Source organism: Carcharhinus amblyrhynchos, chromosome 26 (assembly GCF_965287045.1).
Source record: "Carcharhinus amblyrhynchos chromosome 26, sCarAmb.v2.hapA, whole genome shotgun sequence".
NCBI lineage: Eukaryota > Metazoa > Chordata > Chondrichthyes > Carcharhiniformes > Carcharhinidae > Carcharhinus > Carcharhinus amblyrhynchos.
Window position 1 is genome coordinate 7,907,331 of NC_137349.1, and position 27,004 is coordinate 7,934,334.

Below are 27,004 nucleotides of genomic sequence, written 5' to 3' on the forward strand. Positions count from 1 at the left end.
GCGCACTAGTTTTTTATGATTAATGCATGAGGACACCTAGATCCCTCCTGCTACTCGGAGCTCTACAATCTCTCGCCATTTAAATGGTATGCTTTTATTTCTTGCCAAAATGGACAATTTCACACTTTCCCACATAATACAACATTTGCCAAGACTCTCCCCATTCACTTTGCCTATCAACTCCATTTATAGCCTCCTTTTGTCCTCTTTACATCTTACTATGCTACCGGTCTTTGTGTCATCAGCAAATTTAGCAACCATGCCTTCAGTTCCTTCGTATGTCATTTACGTACATTATATGTTTTGAGGCCCCAGCACTGTTCTGTGACAAGCTACTTGTACATCTTGCCAACTAGAAAGAGTCATTATGCCTACCCTCTTTCCTCTAGCTAGCAAATCTAAACATGTCAATATGTTATCCTTACACCATGAGATTTTTTTGTTATAACCTTTGCTATGACACATTATCAAAAGTCTTAAATACAGTACCTTGGTTACCCTTATTCACAGCATATGTTACTTCAAAGAACTCCAATAAATTGGTTAGAGCTGATTTCCCTTTCGCAAAACCAGTACTCCTATAGTGTGCTTCCATGCCATGAGCGAGTGAGCTGCTTGGGTCACCAATTTACGACTGACTTGAAAAGATGTGTATGGAAATCATGTTACAACAGGACTGGGTTTGTCTGTACGTTTGCTACCATTCGCTACACAGTATAGCTTGCTGATATTTGCTTACTTCCACACAACTGGAATGTCCGCTTGAACCAAGGTACCAGAAGACTAAAGGTGTTATACTTACAGTCGTATAGTTCAAGGGGGGGGGGGGGGGATTCTTTCAGTATGAGGAACAGGAAAATATCCTGGGAAATATGATTCTTTAAATCCAGAAGTGTTGTTTTGAATGGAATAGGGCTGGATTGTAAACTGTAACTCTGTCATTTTGGAACCAAATGCACAGCAACACACACGTTCCAAGCTGCTGTGCAAGAGAGGCTTATGCTAGCAAAAACAGGAAGTGTTACTTATCAGATTATCCGATCAATCTGCTGCTATTTTTAATGTCCTTAATGTTCACTCTACTAGTGAAAATAAAAACATTAATGCAAATGTACACATGCAAAAATCAAATTCTGCATTATGACTATAGTTACCCGAGTTGTCCAATTGTTAAGTGTACTGAAAATAAATTTCAGGTTCAGTGCCTGATCTATTTGAGCTATAGCTGCTCTGAACCATTAGGAGGAGAAAAGGCATGCAAATGTCCCATTCCTAATGTTGTCCAATGGTTCTTGCTGAAAAGTGCATCTGTTTAGATGTAGATTTAAGAATAGGGTTAGGCCTACACATGTAACGTAGTGTCTGTCTATTGTGCTAAACTGTCATCTGAGTACCATTTCTCTTTATAGTGAATATAAATGAGTTGCAAATAGCAGAACAGTATCTTGAAGTCTTATTGCCACTCTTAGAACAAAGACCAATACAGCACAGAAACAGGCCCTTCAGCTGAACGTAATGCCAGATTAAACTAATCCTCCTGCCTTGCCTTGGTCCATATTCCTCTATTCTTTGCGTATTCATGTGCTTATCTAAAAGCCCTTTAAATGCCCCTATCGATTCTGCCTCTACCACCACCCCGGCAGAGTGTTCCTAACATGTGCCACTCTTTAAAAACTTGCCCTTACATGTCCTTTGAACTTACCCCCTCTCACCTATCAACTTGTGTGGCCAGTTTTAGGGAGATATGGAGTTGAAGCCCAAGATCCCTCTGTACACCAGTGCAATTCAAGGTCCTGCTATTAACTGGACACTTGCCCTTAACATTTGACCTCCACAACACCTTAAACTTGGATTAAACTATATCTGCCATTACTCCACCCATATCTACATCTGATCTATATCCCGCTGCGTCCTTTGATACCTACACTATTCACAACTCCACCTATCTGTGTCATCTGCAAACTTACTAACCCATCCATCTAGTTTTTGTCCAAGTCATTTATAGATATCACAAACTACAGTGGTCCCAGTACAGATCCCTGTGGAACACCATGTGTCACGGTCCTCCAGCCAGTCTAATTATGGATGTAAAATAATAATGTCACTTGAAAATATCACCTCCGTTCTAAAATCAACTTGTGCAAACGCTCTCTAACTTCGCTTTTCTCTTATTTAAAAGCTTATAGTCGTTTCAAATGCATTGTTGGCTTGCTTTGCCCAAGTGCCAGTAATTTATATAAGTGTGACAATGATTGTTAGGATAGTTGTATCCGTGCCTTGCACATACATGGAAGTAAAATTGAAATTAGATCTCCATTTGATCACAGTTTTGACTAGTGGACTTCGTTTACACTGAGCATATAATGTTCTTTCTAACCTATGTGCAGGTAGCTTGTTGTATCCTTTAAGATTGATAGAGCCATACATTTTTTTTTATTCAAAACTAATTCAGAGTCTCAACAAGTTGAGACATTCCCGATCCAACCTGACAAGACAGGGCTCTCACCACCTATCTTGGGCTTGATCTACATGATCCAAGCTGATTGGAGTAGATATAGCTCCTCCTCCAAGGCTTGTTCTCATTTGCATCTTAGCCAAAAAGCTGAGATGTTGCTTTTAAAAATTGCTTCAAATGAAGCTAAAATGTAACCTAACGAGTTCAACCAAGTGCAGCATGTCAATACTAGTTGATCTTAGCCAAAAGGCTGAGATACATTTTAAAGGGAACGTTGCCTCTGTGCTTCCTGTTGGTTCCCAATGTGGCACGTTCCCAACTTCTGTGCAATCATGCATCTTAAAAAAAATATTGGACATCCGCCAAGGACATTGACTTGACAGCATCACAGTTCCATGCTGCCGAAGAAATTGATACTTGGAAAATTTCTCTCGTACCTGAAACTACCGTACAATGTTGCTTTTATATTAATGAAATGCTAATTATATTCACAAAATGATTCAACAATCTATCTGGTTTGCACTTGGCCACATTTTCTATAGAAGCTCAGTAACACATTAGTAGTGGATAGCCTCAAACTCTTGTTGAAAAGCACATACATAGATGTTAACTGAATGTCCAGCTTAGATATGATGCTGTCTGTGAAGGAAGATGTTCTGTGTTGAGGGTACAAGGTGGAAAAATGGCTGCTCAGATAAGATACTGGAGGCTACTGATGTCTGTGGGACTATAACCTATCTTTAGTCAGCACTTATGGAAGAGGAATGAAAGTTGAGTGGAAAATTGTATTTACAAAATTGAAAGGTGCTTTGTTTTTAAAATGAACATTGGCATAGCAACTTCATATTTTTATTTCCAGCATTTGAATTGTTAATAGAGAGTCTCAATTTCAGTTGACGGAATTCTCCAGTGACAGTGATCATCAGGCTGAATGAGCAATGGAACAGAAACTGTGTGGTTGGAACATGCTGACGAAATCTTGTGGTGGGGATTACCTTGTGGGCAGTGGAGGCGTGTCTGTGGAGTGGGAACCTCCTTGTTTGGGCATGCATAGTGTATGTTGTACGCGTGTGTATTTCCTTCAACTTAGTTTGGTGTCATATCTTAGTTTTCAATTATTGAAATTGATTAGAAAGCCAAGTACTATATTATTCATTTCCCTTTAGTGTGTGCACTTTGCTACTATCACTGGTTAATAAGTTTAAATTATATTTTACGAAGGATAGTTTAAGATATGACCCCTTGATATTGTCCTTGAATTGACTATTAGGATTTCTGCTAGAGTGGTAACACTTTTTAGTGTTTCATTTCCCTGCTTGTGGCATCATTAACCAGACCTTATTTTGGGGTTAATTACTTGCAATGAACCATGAACTTCTGCCTCCTGCTTTGTTTGAGTATTTGGCTTCTAACCAATTTTTTCTTTTTCAAGTTTTACATAAATATTGGATTTTGGGAGTGGTGCTTGATTAGATTATTACTGACCATACCAGCATGTGCTTTTAAGGGAAAATGTCGGTATCTAATTATGATACAAACTAAAACTGAACGTGTCCTCGTTCAATCTTTCTTGATGATTTCAGTAAGATAGATGTATATATAAGTTGCAGTGCACCTTTTTAGACCTGAATTTAGGAGAGCTGATGTGCACAAATTACATGGATGAAGAGGTTCTCCTTGACCTGCCTATTTTAGCGTTTAATTAGGATGGGTAAATTTAGGCTAAAAACTAGTAAAAAAAATGTTTTAAAATGCCAATTTGTGATTCATTACATCAGTTTTTATTTGTCACAACTGAATGCACATGAACAACTAGTATTGAGCTGACATTTAACCAGCAGAGTACAATCATAGAAACCCTACAGTACAGAAAGAGGCCATTCAGCCCATCAAGTCTGCACCAACCACAGTCCCACCCAGGCCCTTCCCCCATATCTGTACATATTTTACCCACTAATCCCTCTAACCTACACATCTCAGGACACTAAGGGGTAATTTAAGTATGGCCAATCAACCTAACCAGCACATCTTTGGACTGTGGGAGAAAACCAGAGCTCCCAGACAAAACCCATGCAGGCACGAGGAGAATGTGCAAACTCCACACAGACAGTGACCCAAACTGGGAATCGAACCCAGGTCCCTGGAGCTGTGAAACAGGAGTGCTAACCACTGTGCTATCGTGCTGCATCTCTGTAACAGACATCGGCAGACCCTGGGTTCCTGGGCCTCCTGGCTCCCCATTTGCAGCCAGGCTGACATATTTATGTTCTGTGGTGTTTATCAGCAGTGCTGGTTTATCAGAGCTCCATGTTCAACAACCTGTACCTGTGTGGATTCGATGACTCAGAGGCAGGTTCAGCAGACTCTTATGCAAGCAGGCCATCCGATCCTGTCGTTTAACTGGAGGAAGATCGTGATGTAGTCTGTCGCGAATCAGAGCAGCAAGCAGCAGCACAACTTGAAAGAGCCAAAACCAAACCAGTTGCATTTGCTGTAAGAACAAATGTCACTTATTGCAGAGCGCAGGATGAAGATGTACCAGTCCAAGGAACTGTCATAACTTTTGATGCCAAAGACTTTCTACACATTAAAGAAAAGTACAACAGTGACTGGAGGATAGGGCAACTGGTGAAAGAGGGCTGTGAAATTGGATTCATCCCAAGCCCCCTCAAACTTGAACATCTGAATACAACGAGAGCAGAAATCTCGACAGGAACATTTTTACACTGGGAAATCCAGTGGGAACTCCTCTTCCAGCCTTGGTGACATGGTGTCCGCAAAACAGAAGCGAAAAGTGACTGAACACTTTCCTCCTTATGATGTAGTGCCACTCATGAGGCCTGTTGTTTTGGTGGGTCCATCGTTGAAAGGTTACAAGCTTACTGACATGATGCAGAAGGCTCTCTCTGACTTCCTAAAGCACCAGTTTGATGGAAGGCTATCAATTACAATGTCATTAACCAATTTCAAAAATCAATAGCTTCCTAAATTTTATTTGTAGTTACTTCAGAATCTGACTTAAATAAAGGAATAAAGAACAATATAGCACGGGAATAGACTCTTTAACCCATCAAACCTGCACTGACACATGACACCTTCTTAAACTGAAACCTTTTTTGCCTCTAAGTGGTCCATGTTTCTCTATCCCTTGCCTTTTCATGTATCTGTCAAGATACCTCTTAAATGTTGCCATCGTATCAGCTTCCACCACCTCAGGTTGCACATTCCAGGCACTTAGCACTTTTCTGTTTTTTAAAACCTTGCCCCTCACGTCTCCTTCAAAAAACCGTCCCCCCCCACCACACACGTTAAATCTATGTCCAAGTAATTGACATTTCTCCCCTGGGAAAATGGTTGGTCTTAATGTACTGTCTGAGATAGAAACTAGAAGCAGAAGTAGGTCATTCAGCCCTTCGAGTCTGCTATGCCATTCATTTTGATATGGCTGATCATCATCAAATTCAATATCCTGATTTCCCCCCGCCTTACTCCCCATGCCCCGAGAGGTATATCTAATTTCCTAAAATCAATGTTTTGACCTCAACTATTTTCTGTAGTAGAGAATTCCACACATTCACCACCCTTTGGGTGAAGAAATTTTTCATCACCTCAATTCTAACTTTTACCCCTTACCTTAAAACTATGACCCCTAGTTCTGGACTCCCCCACCATTGGGATCATTCTTTTCCATAGAAGAGTAGAATAGAGATAGGTGGTGACTGTGTTTCTGGCCTGTTCAACCTTCGGGGTTAGTGCTAGACAATTTTTTAGCTGGTCTAGACTCTCAGAACTTAATGGATCAAAGGATAGTGATCAGGAATGGAACCTTTGCATTTTTCTTACCCTTGCCCAAGGCTGGGGTGCTAACTGTCAATGGTAGGCAGAAACATGAATTTTTTTTTTGAAGGCAGCTTTGAAAGCTCTTAAAGCGAACTCTTTGTAAGTCCAAAGATGTGTGGGTTAGGTTGATCGGCTGTGCTAAAAATTGCCTCTCAGTTCTGAGATATGTAGGTTAAAGGGATTAGTGGGTAAATATATAGGGATATGGGGTTAGGGCCTGGGTGGGATTGTGGTCGGGGCAAACTCGTTGGGCCGAACGGCCGCCTCCTACACTGTAGAGTTTCTATGGTTCTATGATTCAATACACTATCATTTGTAAGTCAGTCATAAAACCAGGAAGTCCTTGGACTAACTCTCTGAGCTACAATGAATTAGCTGATTTCAGAGTGACATTGGCTGAGGCCAAATTGTTTACTTATGACTTTTGGTAAACCTACTGTGAATTTAAATCAAATTAAAAGCACAGAACATCTTTTGTCTTTGCTACTCCAGTTTCGTATGCAAAATAGGACAACCATGCTTTACCGGTTTTCGGAAACAGTGTCAACTGGTCATCCGCAGATCCCCAAATAACATTTCCCCAGGGAAATAGTGTCCACAGAAAAAATACTCTCATCACAAGTACGCTAGCTTTTATTCTTCATGTTGGGATGCTTAAGTAAAACATAGCAGTGTTTAGTGTAAATATCTAAAAAAGCAAGTACAGTAGCGAGAACTGTCCACAAAGTTGTTATTGGCTATCATATTGTTGGTACAGGAAGTCCTTGTTTAACATTGTTTAACTGGTTCCTGGAAAATGTGACATTGTGCAAAACAACCTGTTTCGGTTCATAAGCCCTCCCAAAATTGACTGCTCCTTCCCTTATCCAAGACCCAGTTCTTGCTGGCTTGACAGAGGAGTTATGCATCCCAGACAGGCTGTAAACATGTGAAATAATTGCAATATAATTACAAATGCAGAGTTATGTTTAGAGGGCAAAGTTTATACAAAACAACATTTTACAGGATGGCATTAAGCAAGGACTAACACTTGAAGTTGCCATAGCTGCAAATGCTGAGTGAATGGTGTATGATGTAGAGTGAAATTGCAACCAGATGGTTGCTTTATCAATTACATGGTAGCACAGTGGTTAGCACTGCAGTCATACAGCATCAGACACTCAAGTTCGATTCCCGGCTTGGGTCACTGTCTGTGAGGAGTCTGCATATCTTTCCTTTGGGTGCTGCGGTTCCCTCTCTCAATCCGAAAGACGTGCTGGTTAGCTACAATAGTCATGCTAAATTATCATGGAGTTATAGAATCCTACAGTGCAGAAGGAGGCCATTCAGCCCGTCAAGTCTGTGCCAACCAATCCCACCCAGGCCCTATCCCCATAACCCAATGCATTTACTTTAGCTAGTCCCCCTGAAACTAAGGGGCAATTTAGCATGGCCAATCAACCCAACCCGCACATCTTTGAAGTGTGGGAGGAATCTGGAGTACCCGGAGGAAACCCACGTGGACACGGGGAAGATATGTGACCCAAGGAATCGAACTGGGTCCTTGGCACTGAGGCAGCCGTGTTAACCACTGTGCCACCATGCTGTCCTTTTTTAAAACTTGTACCCAAACAGGCGCTGAAGTGAGGTGATTAGGGGACTTTCATTGCAATATTAATGTAAGCCTACTTGTAACACTAACAAATAGATTTACAAAAAAAATTCAAAATGATTTTCCATATTTCAGACTAACTGGAAAATAATATATCCAAAATGCCAATCCATATTTTTCATTTTGACTGGAGGGACATCAGTAAAAGAACAATTAGGTACCACTTTTTAAAAAAAAAACCTAGTTCTGTTACCATTTGTTTTAATTCTCTTGCAAAGTTGAGCCAACACAGGCTGTAGACTGTGGTTATTGTCTGACTTGTCTGACCAGTGCTATTTTATGAACTATCTCAACCTACTTCAGTTGTATGATATCAAATCCTTGGTAGTAAATGCCAAGAAAATACAGACTGCTTAAAAAAGAATTGCCTCATTACACTGCATGCCAATATTTTCTCTCCTAGCAACTTTTGCTATAGTCTCACTGTGTTCCCCTGGGCTTGATCTGGAAAGTATTATCATTCTAGCATAAAATCTGTTATAAAATAAATATATTAGTTTCCAAAACATTTTTTGCAGCCATCTGAGGGTTCATTGAACAATGCAGCCTCCATGTAATCCCTAATCATCATTTGACATGTATGTGAATCTGCTGTTCGGTAAAGTTGTACTAAAGAAACCCTAGTCCTTACCCTTTCTTGTGCAAAGGCTTGATTTTTTTTTAATCACTGATTCACTGCTTTCTTTTCAATTGGGTTGCACACCAAGCAAGCCACTATACACCATGTGCCAGTACAATTTGAACTTAGATGTAGGTTGATTAGCATCTCATTGTGTAGGTGGTGTGAAACTGTGTGGGAGGGATCCCTCTGCATAAAGGCCTGATCTCTGATGCAGCGACTGCATCATTTCATTTACATAACGTGCCCGTCATGGGAGGTGGAGTGACGGTGCCTTCACTAATGTCTTGGAACCCTTTTTTTAAAAAGCACTATCAACTGACAATTGAAAATACAGTATCAATGAGCAAAAAGGAGGGTGACCTATGATCTATGGACAGTTTCATTATAATTGTATTAAACATAGTTCAGGGAAAATAGAAGCTAACCATTGCTCTGATTTCAATATTTTGCATATCAAGAATGTTAGTCTAGCAGCCAGATAGTGTGTATGAAATGTATATCTATTATTTTCTAGTATTCATTGTTTCATTCTGAATCAGTTTTTATAACAATTATTTTTAAAATTATTTGCCATTATGTATGTTTTTGCTCGTTGACCCGTAGTCTCGTGTACGAGACAGTAGCAGGAAGGCTTGAGAGGGATTAGTGATACAGCAGTGAGAATTTGGAGAGATGGGGATGAATCTGTGGATTCAGAATAGATGGTCTGCATTTTGAAGAAAATCAAAATGTGAAGAAACAGAGGAAAAAAAGTAATTTACTGATTACTTTTAATTTCCTAGTTCCTAATTTGATTAAAGTAAATTAAAAGCATTTGAAACCTATTTGTTTAAATAAAACATTAAGGATGGCAGTGTGTGATGTTGCAGCTGTCAGATCCACAAACAATGAGCAGGAGTAGGCCACTTGGCTGCTCCAGCCTACTCGCCATTCATTAAGATAATGGCTGATCTGGTTTGTAATATCAAAACCACGTTCCTGTCTCCCCAATCATGTTTCACCCCCTTGCTGCTTGTCAAGAATCTTGTCTATCCCTGCCTTAAAAAATATTTTAAAGACTCTGCTTCCACTGCTTTATGATGCAGTGGTCTAATGACTCATGGACATTCGAGTAAATACTTCTTCTCGACTCTGTCCTACATGACATGAGAGCTGGTGACTATCACTGTAATCCACATTTGGAATAAATTTCTTTAGCCTAAACTTCAAAGGATTGATGAACTGGAGCCTGAACTAGACACTGTGATGCATCAGGGAGGGGGAGAGATACCCGGACACTTGGCAGTTAACATCCTTCATCTATATTCTTCAGATTTGGTACGTGGTCAGGTTCATGTTAGTGTGATTGAGTGAGGTGTTATGGGACTGAGAAGGTAAAAGTGGAGGAGCCTCAACCCTTGTCCCAACAGATGAGGTTCTTGCAGCTTGTGGGCACAAGGTGATACAAGGTGCAGCAGTGATCACAAAGAAGGTGAGCAAACTAATTGTAATACTGTGGTCAGGGAGCTAATCAATTGGATGAAGTAACAAAGAATGTGTAATAGTAGTATAAGACAGTATAACTGGAGTGGTAGATAATGTTCTCTGAAGGCTGTATGGCTTGCCTGGTCTCAGCATTTCAGACATCTCCTTGGGGCTGAAGAAGTGATGGGAAGGATCCAGTTATTGTGGTCCATATAGTTACCCATGATGTAGATAGGACTAGGTAATTGGGGTTAGGAGTTGGACCATAAGACATAGAACAGAAGTAGGCCATTCGGCCCATCAGGTCTGCTCTGCCATTCAATGAGATCATGAAAGATTTGATGAATAATCCACTTACCCACCTTATTCCCATCACTCTTGATTCCCTTACTAATTAAAATCAGTTAGCTAAGAGTTAAATTGAAAAGCAGAACCACAAAGGTGTTTACTCCAAGCAAATTGGCATAGGATAACTAAGATCGGTGAAGCCCAAACGCTGTGGACAAAATGGCTTCTGATTTTTGGGCACTAGTACTAATGGAAGAAGGAGCTGTACCAGTGGGGTGATCTTCACCTGAAACCCCACAAGGACCACTGTCCTGGCGAATCATAGAACTAGGGCTGGAAAGAGGGTTTTTCACAAATTGGAAGGGGAGTGGGGAGGGTGCTATAGGGGATGGAGGAAAGGTAGCTTGTTGGCATAGATTTGCTAAGTTAAAGGGAAAAAAACAAGGCAATAGAGACGACAGCAATACAAGCAGTGATGGCCGCAATATGATAGGAAGAGCATACGTAATTAAGAATCAGTGTGGCAATAAAAAGGCATAATTCAAGGCTCTGCATCTGAATGCATGCCATGTTCATAGCAAAACAGATGAATTGGTGGTACAAAGACAAAGAACATCCCAGCACGGGAAACAGGCCTTTCGGCCCAACGAGCCCGCGCCGCCGCATCTTCCCACACCTACCCCGCCTTGTGTGTATGTGAGTGGAACTCCTACAAGTAGAAATATCAAGTATGACCTTTATAGTTATGACACTTAAGAGATATAGTTGCAAGTTGACCAAGGTTGGACCCTGAATGTTTAAGCGTATTTGATATTTTAAGGGCAGGAAGAAAGAAAAAGATGTTGGGGTTATAAAAGGATGAGATTAGTATAATAGTGTGAAAATCTTAATTCAGAAAAACAAGATGTAGGGCAGGATTCTTCCAAAGCTGGAAATTCCCATTCAAGCTCAATGGACCTTTAAATGGTCTGCCAAATGTTCTGTCTTATCTGATACAAATCCCACAGCAGACGGGATGGCCATATATTAGGTCGAGATCAGAAACAGCAAAGGAAAAAAGTCCCATGAGGGTTGTTTATAGGCCTCAAACAGTAGCTGCACTGTAAGACAGTTTATATATCAAGAAATAATGGGGGGGTTTGTAAGGAAAGTACTTCAGTAATCATGGATGGTTTTAATCTTCTTACAGATTGGAAAAATTTAATTAACAAAGGTAGGCTGGAATTCATAGTGTATTTGGGACAGTTTCTTGGAATAATATGCTCTAGAACCAGCTAGGGAGCAAGGTATTTTAGACCTGGTAATGTGCAATAATGAGCTCCTAGTAAAAGAACCTCTGGACAACGTTGATCGTAACCTGATACAATTTCACATTCAGTTTGAAGGTAAAAAGTGCAGGTCAAAGACTAGTATCTTAAACTTGAATAAAGGTAAGACAAAGTTGGCTAAAGTGGACTGGGTAATAAAGGGTTAAAAGGTAGGATGAAGGAGAAGCAGTGACACATTTTTTAGTAGTTGGTTTTTCTATCAAAAAGTAGATTCCATTGTAAAAGGACTCTGAGAAGGATACTCCATTTGTGGCTAATTAAGGAAGCTAAGGGTAGTATCAAATTGAAAGAAAATGCATACGATATTGCGAAGATTAGTGGTAGGTCAGAATATTGGACAAATTTTAGAAACCAGCAAAGAATGATTTAAAAACTGGGTGAAAAATCAGGGTTTGAAAGAAAAATAAAAGTATAAAAAAACGAGACTAGGAGTTCCTATTTAAGTAAAAAAAGGGAAGACTGGCTAAGGTGAGCCTTGGTCCCTTAGGGGATGGGATTGGGAGTTTGGTGGAGATGAAGAAATAGCAGAAGCTATTTGATTTGTACACAACTGTACACAATATTCCAGGTGTGGCCTCACCAAGGCCCTGTATAATTGCATCAAGGCATCGCTGCTGTACTCAAATCCTCTCACTGTGAATACCAGTATACCATTTGCCTTTTTATCCAAATTATCCTGCATCTACCAATCATTTGTCCACTCGCCCAACTTGTCCAAATCACACTGAAGGATCTCTGAATCCTCAGTTCACCCTCCTGCCCAGCTAGTGATTGAAACCTTCAGTGATTGAAGAGAGATTTGAGGTTTCCTAAGCGTAACCAACTAGAAGATGAATCAATCACACTGGTAACTACCTTGAAGAGTCACAATTGACATCAGTGTGCAGAAAGTGGACATTCATAGCAGATTGTTGGTGTAAAGTCATCTAGGAATTGTGGCAAAAAGGGCCACTTTAAATATGCCAGTTGGAAGAATAAACAAGTTTCAGGCCAGAATTACAAAAAGTAAAAACGGAATGCGTCAAATGGAAAGCTGAATAAGGGAGAAAATATTCACATGCTACGAAAGGGTGCAAAAAATGATCCGAGTTGCAGTCTGAAGATGAACTGTCTTCTGGCTCTGGAGGCCAGTAAAATTGACCTCAGTCAAGCATATCTTTAGATGAACATTGATCCTGCTTCACAACAATACTTGGCAATATGACAAACAAAGGGTTATTTCGATTGGCATCATGTCCACACCTGCTTTGTTCCAACGTGCAATGGATTAGATTTTAAGTGGATTAGAAGGAGTCTCATGTTATTTAGACAATGTATTAGTTGATGGAAAGAATGGGGAAGAACATCTCTGCAACCTAGATGCCACAATCCAGAATGAGAGTCTAGGAAGACGCATGTAAATTGTTCCAATCGTGATTGAATATCTGGGTCATGTCATTGATACAAAGAGACTGTGCAAATAACCTTTGAAAGTCAAAGCCATTAATTACTGAGGCACAGGCACCTGCACCTCAAAATGTCAATCAACTTGGATCTTTTTTGGATTCACTAAATTATTATGGAAGGTTTGTCCCTAACCTGGCTGCTATTTAACCCTTACACAACTTATGTCAAAATAGAAAATGGAAGTGGGTGGATCAGTGCGAGGAAATCTTTGTACAAGCTAAGGAGGCACTACTATAGTCAGAAGTCCTGACACACTTTGATCAAAATTTACCCTTGCAATTGGCATGTGGTGCATCACATTTTGGGGTTGGAATGGTGGTTTCCTACACAATGCCTACAGGTAAAGAGAAGCTGATTTTTTTTTTGAATAAAGCAGAAATCAATTACAGATGGTAAAAGAAGCCCTAGGAATCATTTTCAGAATAAAACTATTTTACCAATCCCTCTGTGGGAGGCCAATTACTTTACTAACAGACTATTGTCCTTTGACCACTATATTTGGGCCTCATACCAGAATTCCATCACTGGCAGCGAGCAGGATACGGAGGTGGGCATTGCTGTTGTCAGCACACGAGGTATCATCACTCAAGCCTACATGGGAACGCTGATGAACTCCCAACTATCCTTACCCAACAATTTGTCAATAAACCATTCGTGTGAAAACATTTTCTACTTCAAACAAGTAGATAATGCTCCTGTAATCACAGGACAAGTTGAAAAGCTACTAGAAATGATTCAGTACTGTTAAGTACTGAATCATGGAAAAACCTTGGGAGCAAGCACTTGAGTTTAAGCCATATTCCAACTGAAGACGTGAAATAGCAGTACAGGCAGGTTGTCTTCTCTGGGGAATGAGAGTCATTTTTCCACAATTATTAAGGAAATATGTATTAAACCAATTATACTACAGTCATTGTGGCATCATAAGGATGAAGGAGCCAGAAGCTATTTTTGGCGGCCAGGGCTTGATGCTGAAATAAAGGAGAACGCAGGAATGTGTTCATCTCATATAAAAATATGAAACCTGCCGTCATTAGCTCCATTAAACCCATGGGAATGGCCAGAAGAGGCCTGGCACAGTGTACATATCAATTATGCTGGACTGTTTGAAGAACTTAGAATAGCAACTTCAAATGGCCTACAATGAGAAACCTGAAATCCATGTCCTTATAGAGAACAACTGAAAGACTGGGTGAATTTGTCAACAGATTCCATTAACCTGAACAACTTGTGAGCAGTAATGGATCACAGTTCATTTCAAAAGAACTCTCAAACAATTTTAAAGAAAACCGGATTCAACACATCTGATCCGCTCCTTAATCTCCTGCCATAAATGGGCTGGCAGAATGGTTTGTACAGAAATTCGTTGAAGGTAACTAAAAAGCAAAGTCAGTTGTCTGAACAACTGAACGAATTCCTGTTGACATATAGAAATATTGCACACACAATCCCAAGTTTCTCCGGCTTTGTTCATGATTAAATGTCATTTATGGATAGCATTTGATTTGCTTTAACAACCCAGACGAGCTAAATTGTCACAGCAGGATCAGGTTGTACTTTGAGGTCAAGACGCAACATTGTTTTTCTTCAGGGTCAAGAAGCTCTGGGAACAAACTACCACAAGTGAGAAATGGATGCCTGCCTTCATTTTGGTGCATCAGGACCAGTCTCCTATGCCATACAAACACAGATGATGTGGATCAACTTTTGGCAACCAGAACCAGTCTGCCAGAGATGGAACCGACTGTCCACGTCAAGCTGTACCAAGAAAAGATTTGGACCCTCCTGACAACCTTAGCTACCTGAATCATTTGGTAAAACAATTGAGAACATTTCAACACTCAGTCACTTCAGAACACTATGTTGACTCTTTAAGACAACCATGGACTGCGTCCAACCAGTGCACAAGCAACCAGAGGTTGCAGTAAACTCTTAAAAAGCAAATAGCTGAGGTTTGCTGGCAAACATACTGAAAACGATAGCCTCAAACATCTCACCTATTGTTTAATTGTTCATATTGCTAATTTTGATATACAATTATTAGTGTCAAGAATATTTGATTTGCGGGGGGAGGGGGGTAGTATTGTGTATTCATGGCATTTCTAGCATTTTCCTCACTAGCAGCTTTGCAGTGGAACAAGGGCCACTTTAAGAGAATGTTCATGTGACATCACTGATTACCTGTGCCGTTTGGGCAGGCAAACAGGCATTCTATTTTCTATCTGTAGTGTTAATATCTTTTCAATAAAGGTCTTTGTTTGAACTTTTGAGGCTTCTTTTAAAACCATCACGCACCCCAACCCTGACCTTAGCTGACGAGTACTTTTCGATAAGTATCACTGGATAATGACCATGAGGGGAATCTGGTCGATTGATTTTTTTTTTCCCCCTCCTAAACCTGGTACGCTAAAAGTAGGTGTAATACTCAATACTCAAGTGGCCTCCTGGCTGAGATTGACTAGCTCATTTGAGCTTGTGTCGCACTGAAATACAGTAGTTTAAGCATAGTGCTTCATTGGCACGTAAATTAGGTGCAATTTCTCACAATTTGAGGAATTCTCATTATCTCCCCCGATATTTATTACTTTTGAGCCAGCAAACTTGTAGAATTAAGAGTGGACAGAGTAGATCTGCATTTCGTCTGTTAATCCGGTTTGCTACCACAAGGTCTAGTATCACAAAAAGCCGGTCAGGGTTTTAAGCAGTCAGAACTGCAGAGGTGCAAGATTTTATTGCCCCTTCATGTGTCTCAGCTGGTGGTTTATGATGCCTTTTGGGAAATGTATTCCACAAGTTGGCATTCGTTGCCTGTAATTAATAATCGATCTTTCAACATTTTTGTTGAAGAATTTAGTTCCCTCTTGCCTGATTTATCCTGCACTTTAAATATTTTTGTGTTGAGCCTTTTTTTTAGCACACAGCCCACATCTTCTGACTGGTTGTATTAGCATATGGACATTGGTTAAATTAGCATCAACATCAAAAAGGCTAGGTCAAATTAGAAACATAGAAACTAGAAGCAGGAGTAGGCCATCTGGCCCTCTGAGCCTGCTCCACCATTCGTTTTGATCATGGCTGATCATATTCATTGTTCTCATTTTTCTCTCTCTCTCTTTCTCCCCCCCCCCCCCCCCCCCCCCCCCGGAAGAAATTTCTCCTCATCTCAGTTCTAAAAGATTTACCTTTTTGTTTCCCACCATTGGGAACATTTTTGTGAATGTACCCTGTTAGAATTTTTAAAATTTCTGAGACCACCCCCCCCCCAAACTCAAATTCCAGTAAATATAATCCTAACCGACTACGTTTCTCCTCATATGACAGACCTGCCATCCCAGGTATCAGCCAGGTAAATTTTCACTGCACTCCCTCTATTGCAAGGACATCCTTCCTCAGATAAGGACACCAAAACTATACACAATACTCCAGGTGTGACCTCACCAATGCTCTATACAATTGCAGCAAAACGTGCCTTTTCCTATACTCAAATCCTTTCACGATGAAGGCCAACATATTATTTGCCCTTTTTTTACTTCCTGCTGTACCTGCACACTTAAATTCAGCGACTGATGTGAGGACTCCAAGGGCTCGTTGAGTATCCACGTCTCAATTTACATCTATTCAAGCAATAATCTGTCTTCCTATTATTGCTACTAAAGTGGATAACCTCACATTTATCCACGTTATACTGCAGATGCCCCCATACTCAGCCTGCCCAAATAACGCTGAAGCAATTCTGCATCCTCCTCATAGCTCACCCTCCCATCCAATTTGGATCATTGGTGAATTTGGAGTTAATACATTGAGTCCCCTCTTCCAAATCATTAATATCTAATGTGAACAGTTATCAATAATGTGGGGGTCCTGACACAGATCTCTGCAGAACCCCACTAGTTACTGACTGCCAATCAGAATAAGACCCATTTATGCCGACTCTTTACTTCCTATCTGCTAACCAGCTTTCCATCTGCCTGGAGACATTACCTGTAGTCCCGTGTGCTCTAACTTTATATAGTAGTCTTCACATATGCAAATTGCATATCAAAGATTTTTTTGAGTATACCACAAATGCAGTGACATGCAAATTTCTAGATTTATCTATTTGCATTATGTTGAGGCTACTAGGACTACTACCACAACAAAAGGTGGCCTTTTGTCTCCAGCAGGGGGCAACAATGTAGCAAATGTCCACGAGGGACACTTTCTCCTCACTGGTTTTTCTAAATCGCAGCTTTTTCATCGTTAGCCCCTATGGACCAACAGTTGGTTATTGGAAAGATTTTGAGTCAATAGTCGTAGAATCATAAAGCACAGAAGAGGCCCTTCAGCCCATCGATTCTGCACTTTGTTGAAAATTTATTACTTCAGGTTGCTCAACTGGAATGAAGATTACAAGTAGTATTGCCTCCGCTGTGGGAACCAACCAGCTATGGTGCACTGAAAAATTTCAGGATTGGTTATACCATGTAGCAGTGAGGGCACTTGTTTCTTTCTCCAGTGTGCTATGTTTACATAACATTCATTAATGAATGCAAAATTGGGACATGATTTGATTAAACGTAACTTGAAAAAATACTTCAGTCAAATTCATGTATGATGTAACCATATAACAAATTGTTTACAGTTTTGAATCTTGTTATTTTCAAGTTCTTTACTTCCAGCATATCATAAGATGGAAATAGTGTGGCTTGTAGTTGAGGAAGAAATACCTGGAGAGATCAAAAACTGCAAGGATGAGAAAATGGAGCCCTTGAAGGAAAACATGCATGCAAAAACACATGTTGTATGAGAAGGGTGGGGATGGCAGCAGGAAGGAGCGAAAGAATAACAGCTAAACAGAATGAGTGAGTGAGTCACTTGATGGACTTGTTTAAAGAGATTATTCTTGCAAAGCTCCTGTAAGACCCATATAAAAAAAAGTAAAGCAAATATGCAGGGTGCAAGTAGCACGTATATTACTGTTTCCACCACTGTGCAAAATTTCAATTATGGATTAGCATTGTGAAATGAATTTCTTCCCTTAGTTTTATTTTGATTACATTATTGTGAATGATTGTATGGTTTTTTTTCTTCATTTGTACAATTTTTAGAAATTTGCTTAAGGATTTACAAATTAATGATCAGGAGCATAACTTGTAAAATGAACTAAGCTTATTGTAAAGGTTACAATTTGATATATCACTAAACAAAAGGGATGAAAGTATTTGACTCCAAATGTCTGCTGAATTTGCTGATGTCAGTTGTGGCACCTGTTGGGTGCTACAATTTGTCAAGAGACAAATGAATGTGGGCTTGCTGCATAACAAGCTATACTGGAAAGTATGTGCATGCACTGTGAATGAAGACATGATGAGGATTAATAGCAATGCCCTCTATGGTCTAGTTGAAACAGAATGACCTTGAACAAGAAGCCATGCCCTATCAACGTTGACTATAATGGCCAAATTCCCCTCCAACTTAATTTTGAAGTTTGCTGATGGCATCACTGTTGTGGTCAGATCTCATACAATGATGAGACACAATACAGGAAAGAGCTGGAGAATCTGGTGAGCCGGTACGATGACAATCTCTCCCTCAATGTCAACAAACAAAGGAGATAGTCGTTGACTTCAGGAAGCGTAGTGGAGTGCATGCCCCATCTACACCAATGGGGACAAAGTAGAAATGGTTGAGAGCTTCAAGATTTTAGGTGTCCAGCTGTCCTGGTCCCCCCATGCAGACACTAAAGTTGAGAGCCCACCAACACCTCTACTTTCTCAGGAGGCTAAAGAAATTTGGCATGGCTGGTACAACTCCTGCCAACTTCTCCAGCTACGCCATAGAAAGCATTTTTTCTGGTTGTATGACAGCTTGGTATGGCTCCTGCTCTGTCCATGACCACAAGAAACCACAAAGGGTTGTGAAAGCACAGTCCATCACTCAAACTAGCCTCGCATCCTTTGAATGGCGGGGCAGGCTCGAGGGGCTAGATGGCCTACTCCTGCTCCTATTTCTTATGTAACAATCATGCCAGTATGCACATTCTCCCCGTGTCAGCATGACATGGGGAGAATGTGCAGACAGGTGCTCTGGTTTCTTCCCACAGCCCAAAAGGCATGGGGATTTCACAGTAACTTCATTGCAGTACTTAATGTAAGCCTGCCTTATGACTAATAAATAATTTAATTTTTTACTTTAATTGGCTGCATTGGCCATGCTAAATTCTCCCTCAGTGTACTGATACAGGAATATGGCAGTTAGGGGATTTTCACAGTAACTTCATTGTGGTGTTAATGTAAGCTTATACAAATCAGAGAATCATAGAAACCTACAGTAAAGAAGAAGGCCGTTTGGACCATCAAGTCTGCACCAACCACAATCCCACCCGTAACCCCACGTATTTACCCGGCTGATCCCTCCTAACCTACACATCCCTACTAAGGAGCAATTTAACATGGCCAATGCATCTAACCCTCACATACTTGTGACTTTAATAAATAAACTTAAACTCTGAAAGAATCCAGCAGACTACTCAATTCAAGGGCAATTAGCAATGGCCAATAAATGCTGGTCCTGCCAGTAATGTCCACACCCCATGAATGAATTTTAAAAAAAAGTCAAGCAGTTAAGCAATTTTGACATGTTACATGAACAAATATTATGTCAGCTATATCTAGTGATCTTCATCTGCTGCAATAGTTTTTTTTCCAAAAATGCACAATTTGCAGTTATTTTTGAAGAAATTCTGCAGAACATTATGCATTTTGCAGAGTTTTGGAAGAGAATACGGAGAGCCTGTTTCTATAGTAACAGTATAAAATAGGAATGTAAACTGTCCAAAATTTCCAGTAAACTGCCTAACGCCTTTCAAACAATGCAGCATTCTTCACATTCCTGAAATGTTGCTTGTTGTGAATAATTGTAATCTTGACTTGAGTTCAGAGGGCAGCAACAGTTAAGCATTACTATGCATCGGGTTGTTTGACATTAAGGTAGGATTGGAGGTGCAGAGAATTCTATCTTCAATTCTGCATGTTATATGTAGCCCTCTGCACAGAACCGCAAACTAAATATTCAAATCCAGTTGAAGCATTTGAGGGCAAAGTTTGGTTTAATGAAACTGGATATATTTCATATTTTAAATTCAGGCAATGCATTAGACAAAAAACAGTTTCTTTCCTCTTTTCACCACAACCTCATTGCAGCTGCTTTAATATCTGATTGTCAGCACAGTGGTTAAATAAAAAAAGACTTTCTGTAATGAGTTGATAACTTATTACTGTGAATTATTTTATAATGGCGTCAAGCATGACTATTAAGTTGTTCAAAGTGAAAAATCTCGAGTTTTATTAAATGCTTTTTGCCCCAATTTTCCATAAGGCACTAACTCGTGCAGATTCTGCTTATATATGTGCCAACTACCTTTTGGTACGTTGCCAAGTATGTTTTCTTTGAGACTAAATTTTGTCTGTTGGCATGCTGTATCATGGAGGACATTACAACAGTGGATACCAGTCAGGAGTGAGAACCGTGGCTCACTTGACTTTCTCTGTTTCTACCTTTTGGGTTGAGTCCATTTGTTTTCCACCTGCAATTTTGGATGAAATAAAATGATGGTACAGACCAAGAATCAAACCCAGGACTTCGTGGGCTATCATGGTACTATTATACACTGGACAAAATGCCGTAATTTGTTGCAATCATGTTGCACAATCCCCAATGAGTAATATTAAATATTAGCAACAGTACACTTAAAACTGCTGTTGATGGCTAATTTCACTTCGTCTAGGTTTCCAGAATGTACTGTACAGAGCAAAATTAATCTTTTTTAAAAAAAATACAGCTGTTACTATAATTCCAGCAAAGCTCTTACTTCCATTATAACAAAGATAATGTTAGGCCCCACTGTCTTGCACCAATTTATTGTGCTTAGTTCATTCGATTTTACACAGTTGTAATGAACATAAATCTTGTGTCAGCCCAAGGCCAGGGATTGCAATGGAAATAATAAATTATGATATTAACATTTTAGTAGCAAAATTGTTAATCCAGTTGCTGGTAAACATAACCTACAGATCTGAGTTCCTCACATGCAGAATTTTACTGCTCCAAAGTTTGAAACAATAAATCTACACTGAAAATCAATTGGTATCTTCGTGTAAGTACATTTTGAACCTACAAAGCACTCCAGTGCTGTAATAGTCCAATACAGAGCTGGAACATCCAAGTCTGCAGGGTGTGTATGGCAAAAGCTCAGGCTCTTGAAATGAGGTTAGCAGCTCTTATTTCATGCTTTTATGTTTACTTGCAAAATAAATGTGCAATAGCATTTATAACATACAGCATTACAATGCAATTAATGTATGTAATTGCAAATCAGTTATATTGACGATGCCTTAATTTGCGCAGCAACACTAGAGGGAACACTTCCTGTACATGCACAGCTACCAGTGGCGGGAACTCTGCCACATGGGAGCACCAACATAGGCGTAAAAGAAAATATTCCTGCTGATAGAAAAATACTTCTGAAATTTTGTTCTGGGTTAAAAGCGGATCGAATTTCTTACTGAGCAACATGGGATCCACCTTTGCATTCATTTGCATTTCATGAATGCTCATTAAAAGGCCAACTCAAAATTGTGCTTCTCTTCCAAAGTGCCCCCCAACTTAGTTTTAAAACCAAACTTTTAATTATAAGTGATGGACGCATGGTGAGTTTCATTCCACCCACAACTTGGAGTTTAGTAACACTGCTTTTACCGTTTAATACCATCTCTGTTATGTGTCAGGCACCTGTAACATAAGCTGCACTCAGGCTGGGCATGGGAGGCATAACCAGATGGGTGGGTGAGATGGGGCAGGAACAGAGGAGAAGGATGAAAGACTGCCTGGTGTTAAAGTTACAGAACTGTCCAGTGAAGAGTGAAGGACTGTCCAGGGCAAAAGTTAAAAGGTTGTCTGGTGAAGTTTCGGAGTCCATTCTGGGGCTGAGGCCAGGTTGACCTACGGCATATATAAGAAGCTTGGATAGCAATATTTATGACCTGGACTACTGGAGGTGAGCTGACAATGTTGTAAACACATTGTTTATTGAGCCAAATCCAGATCCTTGTGAATGTGTAGTTATGCCTGAGAAGGATACTCGGCTATCCCTGGACCTCCAAGATGTTATTAGGTTGCAAAGGATAGTTTGAGGTGGCTGTTTTTATACTGAAAGTAGGCCAAGGGCTTGGGGATGGAGACCATTTCAAGGGGTTGTGTGAATGGTTATTCAGTTGCATCTGTTCACGAATACAAGAGGATTGGAGAATGCATGCTGCAGTTCCACATGGCTAACACAAACCAGGTTGTCACAGCTGTGGCCATCCTCAGGTTTCCTGCAAGTCCAAGGCACCATCTACTCCATGTGTGGCCTTGAGAGCTCCCTGGCTGCAACCTGAGAGATTAATATATAGGAAAGGATTTAACTCCAGCCAATCTGTGATCACAAAAACAATCCTGCATGTGTTTCCCAAGTTGCCAGGGAGCGCTCATCACTCTTAAACCTTGGCTCACTCACAGGACCTCCCAATCTTTTGAGGGACCTCAACATTTAAAGGGTGGCTGCTTGGTAACCAAGGATATCCCTAGAGGCTAATGACACATGTTCTTCTACATCGTGCATTAGAACAGATACAATACAGAACATTCCGCCATTAAATCCTTAGTAGAGCCGCTAATGACCGCCTGAAAACGTGTTTCTGATGTTTGGAATGGTCAGGCAGGGCTGTCCAATGTGTCTGACATGATTGTTGTTTGCTGCCTCTGATGGTGGTGGGAAGAAATGTATTGCCTGAGAGAGCCATTATGGAGCTAGACATCTCCTTGGATGAGGTGGACATTGAAGGGGACGGCTTTGAAGAATTCGGAAAATCAGTATTCAGACTTAATTCGGGCAAGCTGGATAGGAAATCCAAACATTTGAAGTATATAGAGAAATGGAGCTGTCATGGTAGAAGCACACAGTTCAGGTGAGAGTGAGGAAGTCATAAATAAATGAAGAACTGTTCGGCCACATTGAGTTTTTTTAAAAAAATACAGGAATGGAACAATAAAATGAGCAAGAATTGTTGTGCCCTATAACCATGGGTGAATATATCACATGATTTGAGTTCCCTACTAATTGTCAGTTTTTCTAGACCTTGAGGATTTGCTTCAGGGAAATTAGACGCGCCTAGCCTGTATTCTGTTACTGGTGACATCAGGCAGCTAAAACAGCAAATAAAATACAACTGCTAAGGACGAGGGAAGTTTATTACAATGTCTCACTGAAGGATGAAAGGTGTTTGGGTTGGTCATTTTCAATTATTTCATAGTCAACCTGAGAACTGAATGACTTGCTGTACTACCACGACGTTTAAGGGCAGCCAATTAGTATGGGATTGCATTGCATCTAAACAAGATCTCTTCAAATACCATGCTCAGTGGGTGGCATGGTAGCATAATGGTTAGCACTGCCTCAGCACCAGGGACCTAGGTGTATCCCAGCTTTAGGTGTGACTGTGGAATTTGATTATGAACATTAACTCTGTGTACATTCTCCCTGTATCTGCATGGGTTTCCTATGGATTATCCAATCCTAAAATGTGCAGATTAGGTGAATTGACCATGTTAAATTGCCCTTTAGTGTACCAAGATGTGTAGTTTAGGGGAATTAGTGAGGTAAATGCATGTCAGGAGGAGGGGGGTGTCCTGGGTAAGATGCAGTTTCAGAGAGTTGGTGCAGATGGGCAGAATGGCAGCCCTCTGTTCTGTAGGGATTCTGTGATTTTAAGACAGGCTGCTTCAAAATGGGGGTTACAATCCACATTTGGGTTGTGGGTCGCTGTAAAAAGGATCGTGGTGTTCTCCGAAAAATTGCATGACTTTTAGAAGAATGAGGGGAGATCTCATTGAGATGTATAAGATGATGAATGGGATGGATAGGATAGAGGTGGAGAGACTCTTCCTGCTCAAAAAAGACAGTAGGACTAGGGGGCATAGCCTCAAGATAAAGGGGGGGCGGTTTAGAACGGAGTTGAGGAGGAACTTCTTCACTCAAAGGGTGGTGAATCTCTGGAATTCTCTGCCCGTTGAAGTGGTGGAGGCTGCGTCGCTAAATATTTTTAAGACGCGGGTTGATGGGTTTTTGATAAGAGAGGGGATTAAGGGTTATGGGGAGAGGGTGGGAAAGTGGAACTGAGCCACGACAGATCAGCCATGATCTTATTGAATGGCGGGGCAGGCTCGAAGGGCTAGATGGCCTACTCCTGCTCCTATTTCTTATGTTCTTATGGTGCCAAGAACTGCTCAGTATTCTAAATGTGACCAAACCCCACTGCCTCAATTTTTGGAAATTATGTTAATGAGCCATACAGGGATGAATAGACTGAAGCAGAAGTGTAACACTTTCTGGCTGGAGGAGCCAATTTCTGTGTATCAGGAGTTGAAAGAAACAGTCAATAGTGTTCTCTGACCAAAGACGCAACATTGAGCAGGTCAGCATGCTGTACGTAAATGCTTTTGGTGCGAATTCATTTGGAGGTGAGCTTCTTTCATGTGCGAGCTAGACAAGATGACTATGGACATGAATCATTTTGTGACTAGAAAGAGACAGCCAGTGACACCAATAGGCTGTATACCTACTGGCAAGAATCTTGCATCAGAATCTGTTGGAGACAGCTGCTCTGGAGAGTCCACAACAGGATAGAACATTGGTCAGGACATTGTCTGGAATCATTGCTTCATTCACTCCGAGGCATTGGGATCGAAAGGAATTCCATCCAACCCTGAAGTAATATTGAAAGGAACATGAATTTTGTTAAACGCAGCGCATTGAATACCAAGCTTTACGAGTCTCCGTTCCAAACTGGAGGCTGAACGCACACATTTATTGTTCCACACAGGTATGTTGGCTATCAAAGGGTTAGATGCTTGGCAAAGTTTGCAAATTGAGGTATGGAATCCACAAATAATCCCCCTCTGGCTGATTCAGTTGGTGATGAAAATTGGTTGCTAACTCTGTCTTAGCGTGCAGGCATCTTTTTCTATTCTGACTGAATTGAACCTAAAATTGCAAGGAAAGGGTGGTGGTTTTCAGCACTGGGAATAAATAGATGTTTTCCAAAAGTCATTAAAAGTTTGGCAAGTACAAATAAAAAACCAAAACTACTATTTGTTGCCCATACTGCTGCAGCACATTAAAGAAAACCATGTTAGTAAGGGAACTGTCAATAGACTGACGAGCTGTATTCAGTCACAGCTGGCTGTTATGCTCAACAGGTCCTGTCGCTTCTTTCCAGAGAAGTTTCAGATTCTGAAAGAGAAGAGGTGGGATGAAAAATCCCTTTGAGTGTGAGATTCCAGAGCAAGTTACTAACTTACAAGTGACTCCAGTGAAGAGACCAAGCTGCAATACCTAACCTATGGCAATGCATTAAAAACACTCCACAATCCATGTGGTTGTCATCATTCTGGATTAGCATAAGAACTTTATCCATTAGCGTGGATAGAGGATTGGTTAACTAACAGAAAGCAAAGAGTGAGGGTAAATGGGTGGTATTCTGGTTGGCGATCAGTGTTGGGACTACAAATGTTTATGATTTACAAAGATGACTTGAGTTGGGGACCAAGTGTAATGTGTCAAAATTCGCAGATGAGTGGCAGAGCAAAGTGTGCAGAGGACGCTGAAGGGATATGGGTAGTCTAAGTGAGTGGGCAAGGGTCTGGTAGATGGAATGCAATGTTGGTAATGTGAGGTCATCTAATTTGGTAAAAAATAATGGCAAAATGGACTATGAATTTAAAAAATGCAGCATGCGGCTGTGCAGAGGGACTTGGGTGTCCTTGTGCATGAATTTAACAAAGTTGGTTTGTAGGTGCAGCTGATAATTAAGAAGGCAAATGGAATTTTTTCCTCTGTTGCTAGAGGAATGGAGTTTAAAAACAGCAAGGTTTTGTTGTAGCTGTATAAGGTGCTGGTGAGGCCACACCTGGAGTACTGTGTACAGTTTTGGCCTCCTTTTACTTGAGAAAGGATATACTGGCACTGGAGCAGGTGCAGAAAAGATTCACTAGGCTGATTCTGGAGTTGAGAGGGTTGACTTATGAGGAGAGACTGAGTAGACTGAGGCTGTACACACTGCAGTTCAGAAGAATGAGGGAAGATCTTACAGAAACATATAAGACTATGAAAGGAATAAGTAGAAGCAGGGACATTGTTTCCATTGGATGAAACTAGAACTAGGGGGCAAGGCCTCAAAATAAAGGGGAGTAGATTTAGGCCTGAGTTGAGAAGGAACTTCACAGAGTTGTGAATCTGTGGATTTCCTTGCCTAGTGAAACACTTGAGGCTACCTCACTGAATGTTTTTAAGGCAAGGATAGATAAATTTTTGAACATTAAAAGAATTAAGGGAAGTAAGTGGAGCTGAGTCCACAAAAAGGACAACAATGGTTTTGTTGAATGGCCGAGCAGGCTTGAGAGGCCAGATGGCCTAATCCTGCTCGTAGTTATGTTCTTACTGAACCTGATTGGAGTGAGATTGTGAGGAAAGTTGGCTCACCTGTCACATTAAAGGTAGGTGAACATGGCATGGGTACTGAAGGTCTGCCAGTTGGTAAAAGTGGGTCCCAGGAAAAATAAGTTTGGAAAACAAAGTCCAACTGTCTCTTCTGATCTTGGTCAGCAGAGTTCTTCTGGTCTCAGATTTTGCTAGCACCTTTTCACTGGCAATGTGACGACCAAAATCTATAGAATTTGCCTCAAAAACCACAACTTTGCAATTTTTCTCTGCATGCTTAACTGCTTGTCAAAATTGATATAATTATAGCATTCCAAGATTTTCAGCTTTGTTTTCATGACAAATTTTGAGATGGTCATAATCTTTCTCCATTTTGGAATGGATTGTTGGCCAC

The 27,004-nt window shown here is 40.5% G+C and overlaps 1 protein-coding gene and 1 pseudogene across 4 annotated transcripts in view; both read left to right on the forward strand.

The window, feature by feature from the left end:
• The window catches only part of gng7 (guanine nucleotide binding protein (G protein), gamma 7), a 202,124-nt gene that overhangs the window by 95,547 nt on the left and 79,573 nt on the right, over positions 1-27,004 (forward strand). The window lies entirely within an intron of this gene.
• Positions 4,763-5,435, forward strand: LOC145358896 (voltage-dependent L-type calcium channel subunit beta-4 pseudogene; annotated as a pseudogene).